The sequence below is a fragment of the Alosa pseudoharengus genome, unplaced genomic scaffold (genome assembly GCF_046254945.1).
Source record: "Alosa pseudoharengus isolate Yale_2024_CS ecotype anadromous, Long Island Sound unplaced genomic scaffold, YU_APseudo_1.1 YU_APseudo_1.1_scf_14, whole genome shotgun sequence".
NCBI lineage: Eukaryota > Metazoa > Chordata > Actinopteri > Clupeiformes > Clupeidae > Alosa > Alosa pseudoharengus.
The window spans coordinates 21606882-21628993 of record NW_027468609.1 but is presented as its reverse complement, the minus strand read 5'-3'; the positions used below and the strand labels follow the sequence as shown (position 1 = coordinate 21628993).

General features: G+C 41.1%; 1 long non-coding RNA gene across 2 annotated transcripts; it reads right to left on the bottom strand.

Moving 5' to 3' along the window:
- Window positions 1-4512: 4512 nt before the first annotated feature.
- LOC143122466 (uncharacterized) lies at window positions 4513-5407 on the bottom strand. 2 transcript variants are annotated; one of them, XR_012986689.1, is made up of 4 exons: window positions 5388-5407; window positions 5173-5201; window positions 4791-4939; window positions 4513-4625 (listed from the first exon to the last, which is right to left on the bottom strand). It is a non-coding gene; the product is annotated as an uncharacterized LOC143122466 (long non-coding RNA). The 2 variants fall into 2 exon arrangements; XR_012986688.1 differs by lacking the exons at window positions 5173-5201; window positions 5388-5407 and adding an exon at window positions 5030-5083.
- Between the last annotated feature and the right edge of the window lie 16705 nt (window positions 5408-22112).

The window sequence follows — 22112 nt, the reverse complement described above, 5'->3', positions numbered from 1 at the left end:
TGAATATCTGTATATGCACATGTGTGCATATGGAATGGGTTGACATGACCCCTGGAGGCAAACATACGCAAAAAATTGGTCATCCTAGGCCCTATGGTTCTCAAGATATTCACAGAAAACTGTTGGTGTACGTTCACTAAATGTACACATAAATTAATTTATTGTATGGCCCCCCCATGAACGAAAATCCACAAAACGTGGCATGCATTCAGAGGGTGTCATAATGATCCTACACATTCAATTTCGTGCAGGTTTGTCCATGTCAGCCAGAGATATTATGATTACAACACCTAATTTTTTGCTTTTTAATTTTTAACTAGGTGGCGCTATACATGAATTGACTGGTAATAGGATGGGTTGACATGACCCCTTAAGACCAACATACAAAAAAAGGTGGTCCTCCTAGGCCCTACGGTTCTCGAGATATTCACAGAAAACTGTGTCCGGCCACCTACAGGCCAGTTGGTGTACAGTAACAAATTTATTTATTGTATGGCCCCCCATGAACCGAATTCCACGAAACTTGGCGTGCATTCAGAGGGTATCATAATGATCCTACACTTCCAATTTCGTGCAGTTTTGACCATGTTAGGTCACAGATACCTGCGATTACAACACCTCATTTTTACTTTTTCGTTTTTAACTAGGTGGCGCTATACATGAAATGAGTGGTTATGGTTATGGCCCCTTAAGATCAACATACAAAAAAAGGTGGTCTTCCTAAACCCTACGGTTCTCGAGATATTCACAGAAAACTGTGTCCGCCCTACCCTCCTTTCGGGGGGGTCCAGTCCAGCGGCGGGGGGCTACAGATCAAAATGCTGCGTGGCGGTCATAATAAGAGCCAATATCCTTAGTTCTACTCTTGACCCTGCAGAGCCTCAACCCCCCATTAGCAGCCAACTTCAGCACTTTGTACCAGTTTCTTCCTCTGAGCTGTCTCAGGTAGTCTCACGGATGAAGCCCACTCACTGCCCCTCAGATGTCATTACCTCTCAGCTATTCAGAGATATCTTTTCCATTATATGTTCTTTCATTTTGGCAATAGTGATTTAGGGCCCTATTTTCCGACCTGGTGCATGACGGAAAGCGGAATATTATCCCAGCGCAATATTTATTCTTATCTTGCACATCTCTTTTTTTGAGCAATGCGCCAAGGGGTATGGGCGGGTGCACAACGCACCATGCTTCTCTCATCCACAAACCCGTATCAGCGCACACATCCATACAAAACATACAAATAACATGATAATGGGAAATATAATTAGAATAAAGATATTATGAAATACATCTCACAATGAGTAGAGCTATTCACCATCATTTGCAAATTGGTATGAAGGAGAGGCAAATATGATGACGTCTCAGCCTTGTTGGGACCTGGTGGGCATTCACCAAACATCTATTACTCCATCCATCTGGACCATCTACTGTAGAGTTGCACGACACTCATCCGTAAACAAAACTGTTTGAAAATTAGTCTTCATGTATTCCTGAGCCCACTGCAACCGTTTCTGCTTGTGAGCATTGTTTGGCCGAATAGTAGGTTTATGTACACTTGCACAAATGCAACTTGAAGTTGCAAACTTCTTGAGGATCCTACACCTTAAGGTTCACGGGACTCCAGCGGCATCAAATACCTGTTTGCTGCTTCGAAATGTCATTTAATCCTATGAATTTGTCTGGCAAAAACCTTCCTTATTATGCTTTTGTCTGCACGAACCCACCTGTGCTCTGAATCAGCGACAGTCAGGCATGGACTGGCCATCGGGCTTACCGGGCAATGCCCGGTGGGCCGACGCACATTTTTGGGCCGGGGCTGTCATAAATTAATAATAATTAAAAAAAATATCCACTGCGACAGTATTTAATACACGAAACGCAGCCCATTGGTTGATTTTCTTGACGGACATTGGGCTAGTCCAATGACATCTCTCAGCCCTCCCCCTCCCCTCCCAGGGTTATCAAATTTTGCCATTTGAGCTGTCTGACCGCGGAGAGAAGTGAGTTTCCGTCTGTGAAATTGTGAAAATGGATAGTAGGCCTAATAAACCACAAAAGCGCAAGGGGGGGCGCACAGAAGCTGCGAGACAAAAGGCTAAAAAGCCTACAAGTGGACGCAGCAAAATGTGTCAAAATCACAGAAATGTTCACCCCAAGGTCGACTGTTACAGCGGGTGCAGGGCCGTTGACATCGAGTGCACAGGCTGAAGGAGTGGAACACAGCTTTGATGTGCAGTGACCACCTGCTCCTCCGCTTTCGATTGACATGCATTTGAGCGTTTCTCTGCAACATGCATGCATCAGTAGCAAAGAAGCCATCTGCATTTTACATTGCGCTATTCAAATGTCGTCGACGCCGAGAGGAGAATAAAATAAGTTATCCACAACAAATCAACGAGTGGTCGGCCTCAGAACGCACTCAACTTTTTTAGATCTGAAGTCAGTCATGATTGGTCGAAATTGTTGTCAATCTTGACGCAGTACAACAAGCAACCCTATCACATTTCTGTGCGCATACAGGCAGGTACACACACGTAGGCTACACACGCACGCACTCAGAAAGACACTAGAATGACAGAAATTATGATAGCCCGTGACAATGAAAATGTTTTGGGATGTGTGTATCTTCACTTAATAGTATCTGGGGAGATTGTAGGCTAAAAGCGTGTGAATGCTCAACATAGGAAATAATTACAGGACTAATTTTATTCAGTCAGACTTAAAACATGCATAATAATAGTAGCCTATAGAGTTTTGTACACAACCTCGTCCTTGCTGGTTTGGAGGTGGTGTGTGTGTGTGTTTTAATAGCCTTTGTTTTCAAATAATGCTATGAGTAGACTCGGTGTCCAACTTACAGTGTTATTTTAGCTTGCCATAAAGTTATAGTTTGCAGGAGATACAGCTTACAGTTATTATTATCATGTAATATTAGTGAAACATTGCTTTCACGAAATGGATGATAAATGTGCACATATATCCTCTGGTATGTCGTGTGCCTCAGCATATCGTATAAACTAGATGTACCGCAGAGCGGTACAAAATATGACCGCCGCCCAGTCCAGCACATTTTTTCCACAAAAATAAATCACGCTGAAAGGCCTATATGATTCTAACTGTCTCACTAAATTGCATTATCCACACGTACTCAATTCTCACTGATATCTGCTAGACAACAAGTACCAAAACATGATTAGTTCATAGATTTCACATGTAAAATTCATTTTATACAACCCCACCTCCATCTTGCCTGTTCATAATTCTGAGAAATTCTTAAATTGTGTGCATGTTCATGTTGTGTGTGTGTGTGTGTGTGTGTGTGTGTGTGTGCGTGTGCGCTTGTGTGTGTGCCTGCGTATGTGCCTGTGCAAGCGTACATATGTCTACTGTGTGAGTATGTGTCATACGTATGATTACTGTGATGAATGTATGTGTGTGTGTGTGTGTGTGTGTGTGTGTATCTGTTTGTGCACATGTGTGTACATGAAATTGGTTAACATGACCCCTGGAGGCAAACATACGGAAAAAAATGGTCATCCTAGTCCCTACAGTTCTCAAGATATTCACAGAGAACTGTGCCTGCCCTACCCTCCTTTCGGGGGTCCAGTCCAGCGGGGGGGCTACAGATCAAAACGAAAAACGACGGTTCCATGCTATCCATGTGGGGTTACATGCCCACCAAGTTTTGTGTACCCCGGTCTTTCAGTGTCCCGGGAATCATTGTTGGTGTACGTCACTAAATGTACACATAAATTATTTTATTGTAAGGCCCCCCATGAACGAAAGTACACAAAACTTGGCATGCATTCGGAGGGTGTCATAATGATCATACACTTCCAATTTCGTGCAGTTTTGACTATGTTAGGTCACAGATACCTTCAATTACAACACCTCATTTTTACTTTTTTGTGTTTAACTAGGTGGCGCTATACATGAAATGAGTGGTTATGGAATGGGTTGACATGGCCCCTTGAGATCAACATGCAAAAAAAAAATGGTCCTCCTAAACCCTACGGTTCTCGAGATATTCACAGAAAATTGTGTCTGCCCTACCCTCCTTTCGGGGGGTCCAGTCCAGCGGGGGGGGCTACAGATCAAAACGAAAAACGATGGTTCCATGCTATCCATGTGGGGTTACATGCCCACCAAGTTTCGTGTACCCCGGTCTTTCAGTGTCCCGGGACTCATTGACGGAAATTTGGGCATGCGAAAAAAAAAAAAAAAAAAAAAATCTGACTAAACCTATATGACCGCCGCTTCGCTGCGCGGCGGTCATAATAATCATGGTGGGCCACCATGGCCAAAAATGCCGGGGCCATTTTTTAGTCCCAGTCATGTGTGGTCCTTCATCTGTGCTTGAATTTCCCCTGGGGATCAATAAAGTATCTATCTATCTGCGTGTTCGTCAGGAGTTTCCTGACAGCCAAGGACAATACGTGGGCTTCAAACTGCCTCCCCTGGATTGAAGCGAGAAACGTAGTTGGCGATCACTTCCTCCTTCTCTGTGTGCTCAAACTCTGAGGACAGGTCCGGAGGAATGCTTATTTTCAGGAGTTCCTCCCTGTATGCTTCTGGGTCCATAAAGACCTCGCCCATGATGAAGCCCATCAAGTGTTCCACATACCCTGTGCAATATTTCACAAACACTTCTGTAACTACGTACATAGTTTGTAAAGTATTTCATTGTACATTTATTTATTGTTTTGTTCATTGTAAAGCCACTATAGTGCAATAGCATACATAATGAACAGATCTTTTATTGTTGATAAATAAAAGATTATGTAACTTACGGAATGTTGTCTCAGTTTTGATGGGTTTCACCCTGCACTCTCCCTTCCTGTACTTTGGGAAATGCATCCTGTAGAGAGGGTCCCCAGAGGATGAGGTGGCCTGGTCTCGTGCAGCATTCTCATTGTAATGCAGAGCAGCCAGGTAGAGTCTTGCGCAGTAAAGAGAAAACCAAACATGAAAATAATGGCATGCACATAATATGTATCATTACCATCTGTGCGATCTAAGTTCCCGTTACCTGCAAAGCATCCCAAGGAAAGGAAACACCACATTTTTTGGAGCAAATTGCAAGATCAAACTGTGAAATGACTCTAATGATGAGGTCTGGTGGTGGGGGCTAAGCTTAGCAATGTCCTTGAGGACTCTTTTGGCACTCAGCACCTTCTCCAGCTGGTAGAACGCTGGAGTTCCTACAACAGACAAAAAACCTTGTTGTGCTATCACAAAACCATGATATGCCAACAGTTGCAATGGGCCAATATAACCAAATTAGTTGAATCCATATGACTGACTTCCAATACACTAGTTCTGATTGTCAACTATAAAGGACTTGTACAATGTGTTTGAAGTGATTTCCTATACATAACAAAAGATACCTGTTGTCAGCCATTTGTTCTTGTCTCGGGTTTTGCGAACTGGATGCAGACAGGCTGGGAAATTGGAGTCCTCGTGGGTGTGGACGTCCCGGACATGGTTGAGGATGGAGGTCCATTTTGCCACCCTCTCTGGTCCTGACGCAGATGTTGCCGCAGTCCAGTAAATGTGATTTCTTATGGCCCGCATCCACTTCTTCAGCTTCTGGCAGTCTTTTATTTTGCTGATCTTCTCCAACTGTTTTGAAAGTCCTGGAATTCAAAAAACATTTTCACTTTTGATCCTCAACTCTTTCAGATCATAACTATAACATGCCGCAGGTCTAATATCTAATAGTCAGATAGAAAGATTGAAGTAGTTGAAAGGCAGCTTTTTCTATAATTCTAGAAAGAAAATGCTATTTCGCAATTATTCAGGCCAGTGTTTTCAAGTTTTGTCTTTTTTAGGAGGGGGTGGACTATTGCATGTTTAAAATGACTTGGTTCTTGGCCAGAGATAAGAGATGAGCTGAGAATACAGGGAGGATGGAGGGACCAACACATTCATATGTTAATCACAAATAATAATAATAATAATAATAATAATAATAAAAAACACCTTTTTCCATGTGCCAGACGTCATAGTACTGGTTGATGCCAGCTTCCCTCAGGAACTTTTGTATCTGCGGGTGTCGGTCTGTCACTATACAGTCAAGGTTCACCTTGCGCCCGTTCAACAATGCAAGGCTTCTCTTCAGGCCCTCCTTCTCCATGTGGTAGCTACCGCCTACCTCGTTGCTCTATGAAAACAAATCAGATGCATGTGTCCATATGTAGCAGGTGCCCCATGGGCAAATAAAAGCTTCTTACAGTATAATTCATTCCCACTCACCTGGACCAAGTGAACATCAATCACGGTGTTGGTTTTCAGGTCCATCACGGTGTAGCTACCAAATTTCGCGGAGTGGCCTTTGAAAACATTTACATAGTAAAATAGTTTATATAGTAAAAAGTAACCTAAGGCACGTCATTATAGTAATTGTTGTGCTTCACATATTCAAATACCTGGAGGGTCAGCCCTCATGTCGCCACCAATTATGGCATTTTCCCTACTAAGGCGGAGCAGCATGTCATCCTGAGAGGCCTTCCATTTGGTGACAATGGCAGGTTCAATATAGGTGCGCGCATGCCGACGAAAGGTGTCGTAAAGGAACACTTGTAGGTGCATAGCCCTAAAGACCTAATAGTAAACAGAGATTGGAAAGAAAAGGGTTGTTGAAAACATTCATGTAATTGCACCTAAAGCTGGCACTACCTCTGTATTATTAATCATTTCATGCTTTATTCAACAACTATGACCAAATTCACTTACCCTTTGAATTTTAAAGAATGAGGCTCCACTCACATAGACTGCCACAGAGAGCTGAACATTGCCAGCTGGTGTGTTGTTGAGTAGGGGTTGCCTGTCCCAGGTTCGGCGGTACTCACAATGGGGGCACTGCTGCACCACGGAGATGAATGTCCCGAGCCGTCTCGTTTGAATGGTGCACGGATGCTTGCACACAGGACACACCTTGAACAGCTCCATGATGCAGGTCTCGTAAACTATATATTTACTCACTTCATGGATTGGAGTAGATGGCATATCTCTGTAAATGAAGAAATAAAGAAATAAAACGCAACAAGTGATGGTACATAACACATGAAAACTCACACATGATGACATCTGAGTTACTCACGAAATATCAGAGTCAGCCGGATCAGATATAACAGAGTCAGCCGGATCATAAGTGGCATCCAGCCCTTGAGAAGCCACCATTGAAGGGCTGCCCTCAAGATCTAGTTCTCCCTCCTCCTCCACCTCCTCCAGACGAGGTCTCTTTATAGGTGTTGACGTTAAAAAAGGCGGCGGGGCAGTGAGGGGAACAGTGGACGTGCCAACACCACAGTCTTTGCTGGACACAGTAGCCTGGATACCTTGAACAGATATGTTTTATTGGGTACAAACAAATGACAATAAGTTACTGAGGTAACAGCTAGAGGCTTAACCTTATCAGAAACATTTGTGAGAGATCATACTTTGTACCTTCACTTCTGAAGTGAGGCTGAAGAGTCCGCAGAGAGAGCTGTGTACCAACAGTACGTTTCAGAATCTCTGGGTGATCTGTTTGACAACCAATTTCTCTTGTTGCCGGAAACTGTGAAGTGCAAGCCTGTAAGAGGAAAGAGAAGAGGGATGAGAGCAGAGAGATGAGTAACATTTTGATACATTGCATGGGTACAGTACAACAATTTATGCTCAAATTCTGACAAAAAGCTTGCATTCAGCAGCTACAAAGCCTAAAGACTGACAAAATGTATAGCTTCTTGAGGTCTTGAATTTCATCTTATCAGAATTTCATCTCATCAGAGCATACACTCATCAGTCATATTGTTTCACCATGAGTACCAATTGTGACAAACCCTTGTACATGAATTCTAGAGTACAGGAAATGCACGTTTACTTTGAGCTAAAAACTGAGCCTACTTCTTGCACTATGTCGGTAATATATCTCTCTTTATTTACAACAGCAAACATTAGCCTAGACTAAGAGCTTTTACTGGCCACCTTCATTGTAGAGAACATGACCATATCTAGCTCATCATCAGTAAGGACAAAACGTCTACAAATTGTGACAAACCCTGCATCTTAACTGAAATAGAGCTATAGGGGAAATGTGCAAACACTGAATAACGTTATAAAGTGAGGCTACAATCGCTAACATTAGCTTATACTAAGGGCTTTTAGCTGTCGGTGGCCTCCATTGTGAATAACATGACAATATTTAATGGAGGTGTAGCTTCTAGACAACATTTTAACAATCATTACTTTCAGATATTATTGACTGGGATTGTCAAATATGACTCGATCGGCTGTGTGCTGCATTTGCAATTTGGAATGGAGGAAATGCTCACTCTAAGCAGATGCAGGGCTAAAGTTAGCCGTAATGTTTGCGTTAGCTTGTGCTAAATGGCAAAACACGAACAGCCAAACGTTAGTTCATGCTTAACTGCGATAGAAACACAAAAGTCATTATTTGAAAGTACTTACATGTCTCTCATCTTGTGACTTGCCACGAACAGTAGGTACAGATCCCTCTGTCAAACGAAGTTTGATGGCTAATCCTGCAGTGTACTGTCCTAAGTTTTCAAAGCAGTCTGCCTTGAAGTGGTTCGCACAAACCACAAGATTTTTGCCGACTGTTGCTGGAACATGGCCATCGAAAATGAAGTGGAGCCACTCGGTTCTTCTGTCGTCTTTGGCTGGGAGAAAGTGCAAGGATTTGTGTTGTTCTGTGCAGCCAACAACACAACACTTCATGTGTGACTTGCTCTTGCTTGTAGTCATTGCGCTTGGTGTCCGTGCTCCTTAAACCAGCAAACTAATGGCAGATCTTCAACTAATTGGGTGGGTGGGGCTATGTGGGGGTTGAGAGGCGAGGGGTGGCGCCAGGGTGGTTCTATGCAAATTCCCTTATTTTGACGTCAGGTTAAGGGAGCCAGAAAATGGCTCATAGGGAGGGAAAGTAATCTCATCGCCATCTAGTGGTTGCGTTCCTAGAGTTTAGCAGAGGGGATGGGATTTTTTTTTAGAAAAAATATATCTCGGTGCACATTGGGATCTTAATTTAATGCCTTACATATGTTAGGCACTGGGGTCACCTCTATTGCTTCAAGTGGTCATACCTTATTTTTAGGATCAGTTGAATTGTTTTGAGTTTTTGTCGTAACATGGTGATAACAAACTACAGTTGCATGAGACGTCACAGGTTTGGGCGCTTCATCTCTAACTGATCAATACGGCAATTTGCTTAACTGGCTTACATATTTTTGTAATAACGGAAGGTGATGTAAACCGCGTGGTGATAACCTTTATGTCTGGATAACTGGTGTTGTGCTTCTACTCACATGAAGAGCTGGCAGTAAGTGTTAAGTGGCAATGCTAACCAGGCTAATAAACAAACCATGCTACCGTGAGTAACGTCGAAGGGTAAAGTCACGTGGCTTTTTTGTAGTTCGTTTATGAAACAAAAGGAGCAATTTCGATTTTTTTAAATAAGGCAAAATAGGGTCTGACATTTTCACAGTTAGAAGATTATTACTGTATAGACACTGAAAAATATTTTTGGTGGATAAGATCGCTGATTTGGCTTCACAGTATTTTTTTTAAAATAGGTCTATGGGACTTAACATTGGAGCTGCTCTTCGATAGGAACGCAACCACTTGGGGCGCTGGTTTTCACTTTCCCTCCCTATAGAAGCCTATGATTCCTGACACCAAAATCGTTCAACTGACTCACAGAAAACGGATGGATGGCTTTTTTGCACGCGTGGAGTGTTGTTAGGAGCAGTAGAGACCCAAATGGAGGTACAAAAGGATGCAAAAAGTGAAATTTGCATAATATGTCCCCTTTAAAGGAATTATCCAGAGTAAAATGCACTTTAGATCAATTTACGGATGATTGGGAGTACATACGTTGAGTTGACATCAAAATCATGTCATTCGGATGTGTTTTGAGAAAGTTCGATTTTACCGTTTTTAGTCAAAACTCGTTAGCCTGAAAGTGACCCGGGCATGTCATTTCGCCGCTACAAAACGCCATTTTTATACCTCTTCTACAGTTCCAAACAACATTACACTTACGTGGTAGTGATTAGAGGGTCCCTAAAGCCAAACCGAAGTATCCCGAGGTCTTTATGTGGTCGGATAGAGAGTCCAGAATGAATTTCATCAAGCCAGTACCTTTCTAGAAATGTTGCTGCTGCAGCTGCCATCTTTAGGGGAAAGTCCGTAGGAGTCGATTGCCGAGTGTGGAGTAACGCTCTGGAAATTTACAATTTCGTCGCCGTAAAAACGGTAAAATCGAACTTTCTCAAAACACATCCGAATGACATGATTTTGATGTCAACTCAACGTCTGTACTCCCAATCATCCGTAAATTGATCTAAAGTGCATTTTACTCCGGATAATTCCTTTAAAGTCGATATCCTTCAATATGGATCAGGCATCAGATATGTATTCTCAAACCTTTATATGTCAAATTGTACCTGTTTTAAGTAAATGTTATTTTATTATTGTTGTTATTGTATTATTAAAGGAGTGATAGAATGAGTATATAGTGTATTTCATGCTGTTTCTTAAAGGAGAATTCCGGTGTGATATTGACCTAAAGTGTGTTGAAACATGATACCGAGTGTGAACATATGTCTCATAGCTCATCTCGGCTTGTCCCCTGCACTCGAATGAACAGGTATGATAAGGGATCAGATTCCAAAAATAATTCAGTGGAAATGCATGGATTCCAGTTGCTTCCAGTAGCAGCAACTGGAATCCATGCATTGCCTCAGAATTATTTTTGGAATCTGATCCTCTGATCTCTGATTATCGAGATTATTACCTTCTTTCCATGTAGTAATGTGGTCTTGCAACGGGACAAGTACGAATACAAACTACTTACAATGATAATACTAATAGTAACTAGAAATGTAATGCCAGAGGAATTACAATAGTGGATGGAAAGCTGCTGGCTTAACCCTTAGAACCCGATTGACGCAAAGTGCGTCAAAAAACACACCCTTTCTTCTCTGTTACATTGCTCCGCCACTGTTCATCGCAACGAGATACAACCTTTATCGCTTGACAGAGAAGAAGTGGGGCTTTCCAACGAGACTACACACTTGTCTGTACGATCTAGTATGAAAATAAAAAAAAATCATGAAATTAAATCAAATTGCATCATATTTACAGTCTATACTTCTCTGCGTTCACCTGCGCACTGCATTACTCTCGCTTGAATTACTCGCGAACCCGTGATCGCATAGATATAGCAAGCATATCAGATGAAAGAGGAGAAACGGGGCTATCCATTGGTACCATGGATATCGATCTTTCTGGCTTATAAAAACAGACGAAGTGACTGCAAAATATTAACGTCATGTACACAAACCAACGCTGCACACCCATTACTCTCGGAGTAATTACTCGCGGACCCGTGATCGGATATATATGCCACGTATGTTAGATGAAAGAGGAGACACAGAGCTATCATTTGATACCAAATACATCCTTCTGGGTACGAAGTGACAGCAAAATACAAATTCCTGCATGGCATCCAATTCAAGGCTCACATTGCATCCCAATTTGTTCAACAAAGAAACACCTTTTTTGCCTTTACTTTGTTCATGGCAATGCAGTAAAAAGTTGAGAATCATCATGAGTGCATACACCATAGTCACACATGCTAACAGGCAAACTTGGGTCAAGTCAGGTCAGATCAGTTCGTGTCACAGATATGGAGCGCAGAATGGTCATTTTTCATCGCTAAATAAAAAATGGCATTTATTTCCGTAAATCACACACCACATATTTCTGTAAATTGCTCAGCCCCAGAGTATCCCTCCAACATGGCAATTATATTGCCCGTTTCAGGACAGTCTGCCCTACACACACATGAAATGCATGTAGCGCTACGAGCTTGCTATGGTGAGATACAGGTCAAAATATAAGAATTTTTATAATATGATTTTTATATTTTAATTCTTTAAAAATCTAAATAAAATCAATGCTAGTACTAATACATGAAATGATGGCAGATCTGGATAGCCTAGACTCTGCTGAAAAAAACAATATATAATATGTGTGTGTGGCACTTACAATGACCAGAATAAATCCTTATGAATAAAGGTAGTGAAAATGCCCTAAAAACAGCTTAGGGTTCTAAGGGTTAATGTTGGTAGGGAGATTCCTGAAAAAAAACATTGAATCACTTAATCTTTGAGTTCATACAAACCCTTGTACCAAAAAAACTTGTGTGTCAAGGCGTTCTTGAGATATAACACTCAAGGTGTTTTTCACCTTGACATTTGACCTCCAACATCAATTCACTTCATCTTTGAGTCCATACAAACACTCATACCAAATTTCAGGCATGTATGTCAAGGCATTTTTGATGTGAGTATTCATGGACTTGACCTTTGACCTTTGACCTCCAACATCAACTCACTTCATCTTTGAGTCCAAATACTTGTACCAAATTTTAAGCATATGGGTCAAGCCGTTCTGGAGATATAATGTGCAAAGAATGAGATATGGCTGTGACTTTTATGTTGACAGACGGGAAACAATTAAACAGGATGTGTAGTTTTAGGGACCACCAGATTGTATGCATTAGAAGCTGAGACAGTTGGATTCACAGGTGACACCTGTGCCAGTGTTCTGATTAGCCCGGGAACTTCTCTGGGAGCTTAACGAGCGTAGCTGGCTTTAGGCCATTATGACATCACAGCCATACAAGTCTATGGGGGGAAATTAGCTTTTTGAAATTTTTAATCCCCTATTTCTCAAAAAGTATAAACTTTTAAGAAAATCTGAAAAAATAACTCTCTTGTCCAACTCCAGACCTTCACAACGGTTATTTCAACATGTCTGTACGTTAAGCGGTTAGAGTTGCATTCATTCTTGAAAAGGTAAAAAGAAAAGGTTATAAGAAGAAGAAGAAGAAGCCAGGAGATTTCAAGATAGTGGATTCCATCCACTATAATAACTAGAAAACACAATTCCAGGGAATTATCAGTGCATGAAAATCCAAAACATATGGTGTGAAATGTATTGTTAAAACACATGATGTGCTAATTGGCAACCAACATGATGAGGTTTAATATAGTTGGAATCATGGGCGATTGCGAAGGAAGACGACAAAATATTTTATCATAAGTGCCTTTCGTTTACACGGCGATCCCGCCATCGGGGCTTGAAGACGCAAAAATCTGAAGACTCCTTCCAGAGTGTAGAGTTTTGAAGACGACCCGGGTTGCGTCTCCGTCTAAACGGCTAAACCAAAGATCCTTGATTACCTCTCTGGCTAAACTGTCAAATTAGAATGTCTGCGCGTGACGTACCGGGGTTCTATCACACCACCACCCAGCGGTCTGGAATGCATATCCAATCGAATATCACATACTCTTGCGTCTTCATATAAACAAAGATTTCCCCCTGAGAATGCTCGTCTAAACGCAAATAAAAAAATGAAGACGAGACGCCACTTCTGTGTCTTCTCTTTTCATCGTCACCGTATAAACGTAGCCCTAATCAATATTTTAAGATGACAAATTTGTCCCCACCAATATTTTAGCGAACTTATTTGTGCTGCTGATCATTCCGACAGCCAGCACAACAGTACAAAAAACGTCGTCATATGATTTGCTGAAAAACAGAGGGGGAGGGGGAAGGGTTATTTGACATGCACGCTACAGTAGGCCTACACGCACGGAGAGTGTCAAAGGCTACTGTACTTCTTTGCACCGGCAGTCAAGCGAGCGGGTGTGTCAACGACAACGGTAAGTTAGGGCTGTCTGCCAATACATAGCCTATCCCAAAAAAGGCCAGAGTAAAACATTGTGATATTCCCTTTGCCCTTCAGCATGTACATCTTTGCCCCTTTTTGTGGTTTGTAGATCAGCTTTGCCACCCCAAAATACGAAGCTTTTTCATTGCAGTCTAGGCAAAATAATTAGCCATACAAACTGGCAACTGGTGACCAGGCTTTCAAATGCGTATTTTACTGTGTAAAATAGCATTAGCTGTTAGGATATTACCCAGGATATTGTCACAGCTAAGCTAGCTTCTGTAATCTTTCAACCAAAGTTAGGAGTCATGTTGAATAAGGGTGTGCCGTACGGACAGTCACATAGGCTATAAGTCACCATCACTAACTGTTAGGCTAATTGGGCTACCAATCTTGCAGTCGCAATAAACAATGGATCCGAGACATTTTCCTGTTCCTATATTCTGTTTATGTAGGCTAATGTATTTGTGAATGTAGCCTGCACAATGCAAAGAAATAAAAGATAAACTGGTGCATTTCCATACTCATAAATGAACATTGCGAGACACTTATCTCTTCTATGATCTCATCCCAGAACGTTTTTTTAACATTTATTTTATCTAATGACATAGCAAACATGCTGAATTGAATCCACATATCCTTGCACTTGCGAAACTATTTTTCAGCATTCACGTTCCTCTTAAAGTGGCAGGCACTCAATTAGATTTACACACCAAATGTGATGATATAGACAAGTGTAGCCTAATAATTTAAATATCAATATGATGTAATCAAATTACTACATATGTTTAGCTATTAGTAATCATGTACATGTAGATCATAAAATACTATACATAATTATCAATATAAATGTATAGTTTATATGAATTCCAAAATATGAAAAAGAAACCTATGACAACCATCACTTTCTATGTGTGTGTGTGTGTGTGTGTGTGGAGGGTCAATCAAATTCTATGATTACCACTGATGTGAATGATCTCACAAATCACACAAACCAAATCAAATTTAAAAAAATCGCAATAGTATCGAAATCGAGATTCTTCACTTGCTATTGGTATTGAAACAATAATGTTGGTATCGTGACAACAGGAGTTGTGGATGTGTCCCTACCAAAGCTGAGACCAAACCTACGCCCTTGGTTGGAATGACTGATCAGTTAAATAGGTGGATAGTTTAAAACATTAAATTATTTGCTAGGTAGATGAGGTTTAATATAGTTGGAATGACTGAACTAGGTAGATGAGGTTTAATATAGTTGGAATGACTGAACAGTTAAATAGGTGGATAGTTTAAGGTTAAATTATTTGCTTGGTAGATGAGGTTTAATATAGTTGGAATGACTGAACTAGGTAGATGAGGTTTAATATAATTGGAATGACTGAACAGTTAAATAGGTGGATAGTTTAAAAGGTTAAATTATTTGCGAGGTAGATGAGGTTTAAAGGGGTGGTTCAGGATTTTGGACATAGGACCTCATTTCCAAGTAAGCAAGTGTGATATTTATCAGTGGAGACCGTTTTCAACACGTTTCATCCAGTCCTTCTAATTGCAGAGTTCGCAGGTGCTAGGCTAGCGCAAGTCAACGGTATGTGCTAGCCTGCTACTAAAAACAATCTTACCCACTCCAAAGTACACCTGAGGCAAATAAACGCCAGACTATCGATGTAAATGTCTGTTTTGATAGTGTTATTTCTAACGTTATTCTATCCTTGCATTTCAACGATCGCATTACATTTTGAGGGACTAGTTTCTTAGCAGCGGTGGACAGGGTGTCCGCGCGGTAGTAAAAGGTAGTAAATAGAATCTACCAAAATTAAGGCCCTTGAAAGGTAGTAAAACGTAATAAATGCAATTTGACTTGGTAATAAATTTTTCATCACCACCTCAATATATGAGTTTACATTTTTTGCTTAATATTTGTGTCTACATGTTTTAACTTCATCATGCCTAATTAAAAAATATATACGTGCTAACAGGACCTGAGTGAGTCGGAGTCGATAGCAATGACGTAGAAGTAAACTGTGTAGAGTTCCGTGGTTGACAGCCAACAAACAACATTTTCGCCTTTTTGCTTCAGTTGATATTACAGTGATACAAACAACACGCTTTTCGGTGTCTCCTTCACGTTGCTTTGGGCGACTTATATGAATCGTGCAGATCCGAAGAGTTTTTTAGGGGCCAGGGATGCAGGGATGCTTTTCGGCGACTCTCGCGTTTTTCACGTCATCTAGGCCCTACCGCAGGCTACCAGAGCTGCGTTTATCATATGGGCCTGCTGGTCTGGTGTCCGGTGCTTCTGTCACTCATCTAATAATATTTGTTCATGTAGCAAAGGAGCGGTAGATGTAGGCCTAGGCTAGCCTATCACTCGGATAGCAGCTAAAAAATATATAGGCTACACTCACTCCGTTAGGAGGCAACTCTCTCAGTTTACACTAGGCTACTTCAGCTGGAAGTTTTAACAACTGTGGACTTGACTAGTGTAAGCTTTCGTTCAGCTGACGGTAGCGCTGCCATCTGACTGTGATCATCCAGAACCGTGCAATAAAATTCCACCTATCCCATCAGTAACAAAGTTCGAACTAGTCACTGACATAGTAACCGACAACATTTTTAACGTAACCTAGACCTAGTATCTAATGTTACGGAATTGCAAGAAAACGAGTGAAAACAATTCCTTAACCACGCAAGTGCGCGTGTCATTTATTAAAACGGTAGAAAACTGAATCAAAGACGGAACTGTCCATCAACAAAAACAGCATGCAGTTTAAAAGTCCCGTTATTTAAAGTCCCAGACATTTAAAGGGACCGCGGTCACTCAAGACAGACCTACACCACAACTGAGTGATGAACGTTAAATTCTTTGAATAGCCTACAAAACACTGCATTTAGATGACAACTGCGTGAAGAACCACGCGAATCTAGTTAATGGCGAATTAAGTTTATGGCATTCACATTTAAATCATTCAATAGCCTATGAAAACTTGATCAGTTAAATTGTTCTCATAAAAGGAACAGCAAATTATACAAAATATTCCAAATAGGCTAGTTTTATTGCAGTGACAGAAAACTGCAACATATGAGTTTAAAACCATGTTAAATTTGAAAGCATCTAGCTAGTGACAGGAGGTTTTAGGGGGGGAAAGAAACTCTGTAACCTACTTGATTCCAGTCAATGTTCAGTATTTGGCCTATAATTTAGCCTATAATATTGGCATTTGAATCCATGAAAACTAACCAAAATCTATCATTTCCTATCGACAACAGACCAGTAACGCATCGAATCGCATTGCTACACATTTTGAAGTATTGAAAATAATCAAATCATTGGCTTAAAGAATCTATATTTTATCAAATTGTGATTAAACTTGATTTACACTCCTAAATGGCATCCTTACCTACCTACCTAACTGTTGTTTTGGGAAGTATTTATCATGCAAGCATCGTGCATCCATGCTGAGTAATGCAATGAAATCATAGTTTTCAATTTTGCATTAAAGCAGTCCACTGATGTGCATGTTTTCACGGACTGCTTTGTGTCAAATGTGCAACAACAATACCATACCAATAATAATGGCTTTATATATCCATATAAATAGATTTCTGGGCCTATCCTTAGACTAGAGTTGTTTCGGTGGTGTTTGTTCTTCATTTTTCACCACACATGTTTGGTGTTTTAGCGTCATTTGTGCCAAGGTTATCATTCACCTTATTAGGGCTAAGGGCTGGTTAGGATAACTCAAGGGCTAGGGTTAAGGTAAGGACAACTGAAACTGAACTCCTCGACACTACAAAAAAACATTGTCATTGACAATGACCATACTTAATGATCACAATTAGAAATTATTAGTGTACCTAATATGTATGATTTATACCTTATAGCAAGTAGTAAGTGGTACCCCCCCCCCCCCCCCCCCAAAAAAAAAAGGGCTGCTGCTTGATGTCGTGTTGGTAGTAAAAAATATTGTGGAGGTAGTAAAAAAGGTAGTAAAAAGTAGTAAATTCAACTCTATGATTCCTGCATATACCCTGGGTGGAATTATACTTGCACCGGTTAGTAGTACTGCGCCGAAAAGTAAACAGTAAAGCGCACTCCAATGGGGATACCTAGTAGTAGCCTTGGTAATATCAGTCCGCCGCTGAGATGCAAAATGACTACTACCAACTTCAGGGATCAAAGTATAACTATTGCAACGCGATGCGAGGGTAGTTGTATTTCTCACACTATTCTATCAACACAGACATTTACATCGATTGTCTGGAATTTGCCTCGGGTGTACTTTGGAGTGGGTAAGACTGTCTTTAGTGGCAGGCTAGCACATACCGTTGACTTGCGCTAGCCTAGCACCTGCGAACTCTGCAATTAGAAGGACTGGATTAAACGTGTTGAAAACGGTCTCCACTGATAAATATCACACTTGCTTACTTGGAAATGAGGTCTTATGTCCAAAATCCTGAACCACCCCTTTAATATAGTTGGAAGGACTGAACTACGGTGGCCAAGAAGGGCCATAACACATGCAACTTATGAAAACACATGCAAATCAACAAAACACATGCAAATCAACAAAACACGTGCAAATAAACAAAACACCAACAACTTAAGAAAACATCTTCATTTGAAAACACGTGCACATCATTTAGAAAACGCGCTGCAAATTCAGACAACATTTACATTTCAGAAACGAGCTGCAAACTGCACTCACAACACAACGAAAGTGTTTTCAGGGGACACTTAAAAGTGATGAACAAATCTGAACAGATGCGAACGGGTGTGACAGCAACAGCTGGCTCTGAATAATCGGAAATGTGAGTATTTGGGTTTATTTTAACATTTTAATAAACACCTCTCCTTTACTGTCTGTACGTATGTAGGTTTACACTACACTGATGATAATGAGCCTACTATGAAACTATCTAGGGATTGTTTTCATGCTAACTGTTAATTGTTAGTAGCGTAGTTTTGCTATCTTGCTAGAATGCCCTGAACATATGTAATTGCAATGGTGAGAAACTGTTTCAGCAAATCTACCTTTTATTTATTTGTAAATTTATTTGTTACTACTTGTTTATTGATTGTGAATAGTGTTGATTAATATTTGACACATTGACCGTTCCGGTTACCATAACAACCGGAATGTTTACTGCCTCCTCAGTTGATGTTTAACATATAACAAATAAAATCACCATAAATCGTCAAAATCTCAAGCAATTATCTAGTTTTTTGGGTTGTTCCAACTGACAGGCATGTATTTATGGTTGAGTCTAGAGAAAACTAAGTTTAAGACGATAATAAAGATACATTTTACCCGTCTAGCCCCATAGACTCCCATTCATTCTGCACTAGCTAGCGGCGGCCCCTAGAGGAACAATGAGTAAACTGCAACCAGGTTCGATACAATGAAAGTAAACAGGCTCTTCGTAGACAGGCTCTGGTTGAGGCCACATACCCCTCGTCTCGTTTACTCATGTAAGTTGTAATCTCACCAGAAGTTGCTTTAGATCTGTAGAACATTTACCTCTGCTACTACATAGGCTACGGCAGTCGTTACTTTTATAATCATGGGTCAGTGCCATGGGCAAACAAGATGTATGCCTAGCTGAATTCATAAATGACAAAGCCATGAGAAAGGTGATTTTCTTACGTTTCAACAACAAAGAAGCCGATCTGCCATCATTGTGAGAAGTTCCCAAATTTGTCGCTAATCGCTAAAAAGGTTTTCTATCGCTGGGGATGGCCAAACGTCGCTAAAAAGGTAACGCTGACAATACAGGAGAACTAGTTTAGCGCTTCAGATCCCTGTTCCAAGATGGCGGCGGTGTTGACGCATGCTGAGAAGCAGAAGGCGACATCTAGTGTATATATCTATGGATGTTTATGCTGAGTGAGGCAGGTATGTATAGCGACTAAGCTCTGAACAATATCATATTGAATATGATAATTGATAAATACTAGATAAATATACACAAAATATACATGATTTTCTTTTGTATTGTTGGATAAAAACATGTAACATATGTAGATACACTGTTCTCTAACTGTATTGAGTCAGATATTAATAATATTATCCGTAAGATGTTAGCCTGACGTTGTTAGCATTCTAATCTTAATTATAAACTATAGCCTAGGCTACGTCAAGAGTATTCAATTTGCTGTTATGAATTAATTGTATAGGCTACTGTTATGAATCAATTGTATACTGTTTGTTGTCTTTCTTAATGGGGTTTTGTAATCGGGACAATTTATCTTAGGATAGCTAATGTTTAAACCATTTAAACCATAGATGCGTTGGATGTTGGAGACGCGGCTCGCGCTGAGAACGCAATTTAAAAGTGAAAAATACTTAGCGAACGGCTTATTGCCTAACTAGCTTCTACCAACATTATATGGGGGAACGGGAATTCATTGTTTTTTTGTCTTATTGTAGGGCTTGATCTGACTTTATCCCGTTTGTGTGTACATGTTGGTTGACGACAGGTAATTAGGCTTGTTATGTACAGTGTTGGGAGTAACGGCGTTTAAGTATAACGGCGTTAATTTGTCAATAACGGAGTAATCTAATTAATTACTTTTTACAACGTTACAACGCCGTTAAAGTTACTGGACGTTAAATGCGGTGCGTTACTTACTTTGCATTGATTGAATAAACTGTGTTACCAAACCAAGGCTCGTAGTTGGCGTGGTAACATAAATGGGAGACCAAACGAGGATAAAGTATTTACAAAAGTAATTTATTAACGTAAATAAGTAAATAATAGAAGTAAGCTAGTCAATATAAATGTAATGGTGAGAAGGATAGAATGTGGTGCGAATCAGTCAAGTGTAATTAATAATCCAACACAACAAAAGCAACGCCTGGAGAGAGGGGGCCTCTGCCCCTGCGAGGTAGCCCTATATAGGTGCAGGTCCATCAAGTTGATTGGGGCACTTGACCGGAACACCTGCACAACTCCCAACCTGCGACACAAACAAGAACAGCCCAGCAGGAGGCAGTAACGGGCGAGCCCGTAACACCTCCCCCCATAAAGACAGAGGGCCTACAAAGGATCGATCTCTGTACATTCAAAGCATCACAGGAGTACAAAAATATAAACAATAAATAACTGGAATATCAAAGTATTAATCAGTCGCACACAATATAAGTCATATATCGGTCACTAATAATTTTGGTTCAGAAAACCCACCACCAACACCAGGAAACAACCTGCAACCATTCACCAGAGCCACAGAAGAACAGTCTCCTCGCAACACACCTCTCAAGCCAGCAATCCCCTGCCACTGGAAGCGCTTTCAAGGTAAACAGACAGAAGAGACAAACAAACAAACAGTTAGCTGGAATCTCCAGGGGCGCGAGACAATGTGTCAGCCAACACATTGTCTACACCCCGGATATGTTTAATAACCAGGTTGTATGGCTGCAGAAACAAGGCCCAGCGCATGAGGCGCTGGGAAGGACTTTGTAATGAATGTAGGAAGGTGAGGGGGTTGTGGTCCGAATAGACCACCACCGGAGCACCCCCACCTAAATACACGTCAAAAAATTGAAGAGCCCAGATAAGGGCCAGCGCTTCCTTTTCAATCGTAGAATAGTTCAGTTGATGTTTATTAAACTTTCGGGAAAAGAAAGACACCGGCCGCTCTATCCCGCTGTCATCCGTCTGTAACAAAACAGCACCAGCACCCACCTGGCTAGCGTCCACTTGGACATGAAAAACCTGATCCAAACGTGGAGCAGCCAGGACAGGGGCGGTGCTTAAAAGGAGCTTAACATTATCAAAGGCCTCTTGACAGGCTACAGACCACTCAAATTTTATCTTAGCTCTTAACAGATTTGTCAATGGAGACACGACAGTCGAAAAATTAGCACAGAAGTTCCTGTAATATCCCACCATCCCCAGGAACCTCATCAGTTCCTTCTTGGAGGCAGGAGGTGGAAAACAGTCAATGGCTTGGACCTTGGCACGAACAGGCTGTACCTGTCCTTGCCCAACCACCTTACCAAGATATGTGACCGTGGCCTTTGCAAATTCACATTTGGCTAAATTGACCGTCAAACGGGCCTCCAACAATCTCTGAAACAGCGCATGGATGTAAGCTACATGTTTTTCCCATGTATTACTGTATATAACCACGTCGTCTAAATACACTGCGCAACCCTCCAGCCCCCTAACCACATGGTTCATAAGGCGCTGGAAGGTTGCGGGCGCGTTTCGAAGTCCAAAACTCATCACAGTGTACGAATATAACCCAGATGGAGTTATAAAAGAAGAGATATCTTGAGCACGACGAGACAAGGGAACCTGATAATATCCCTTTAAAAGGTCGAACTTGCTGACAAAACGGGCAGCACCAACACGATCCACG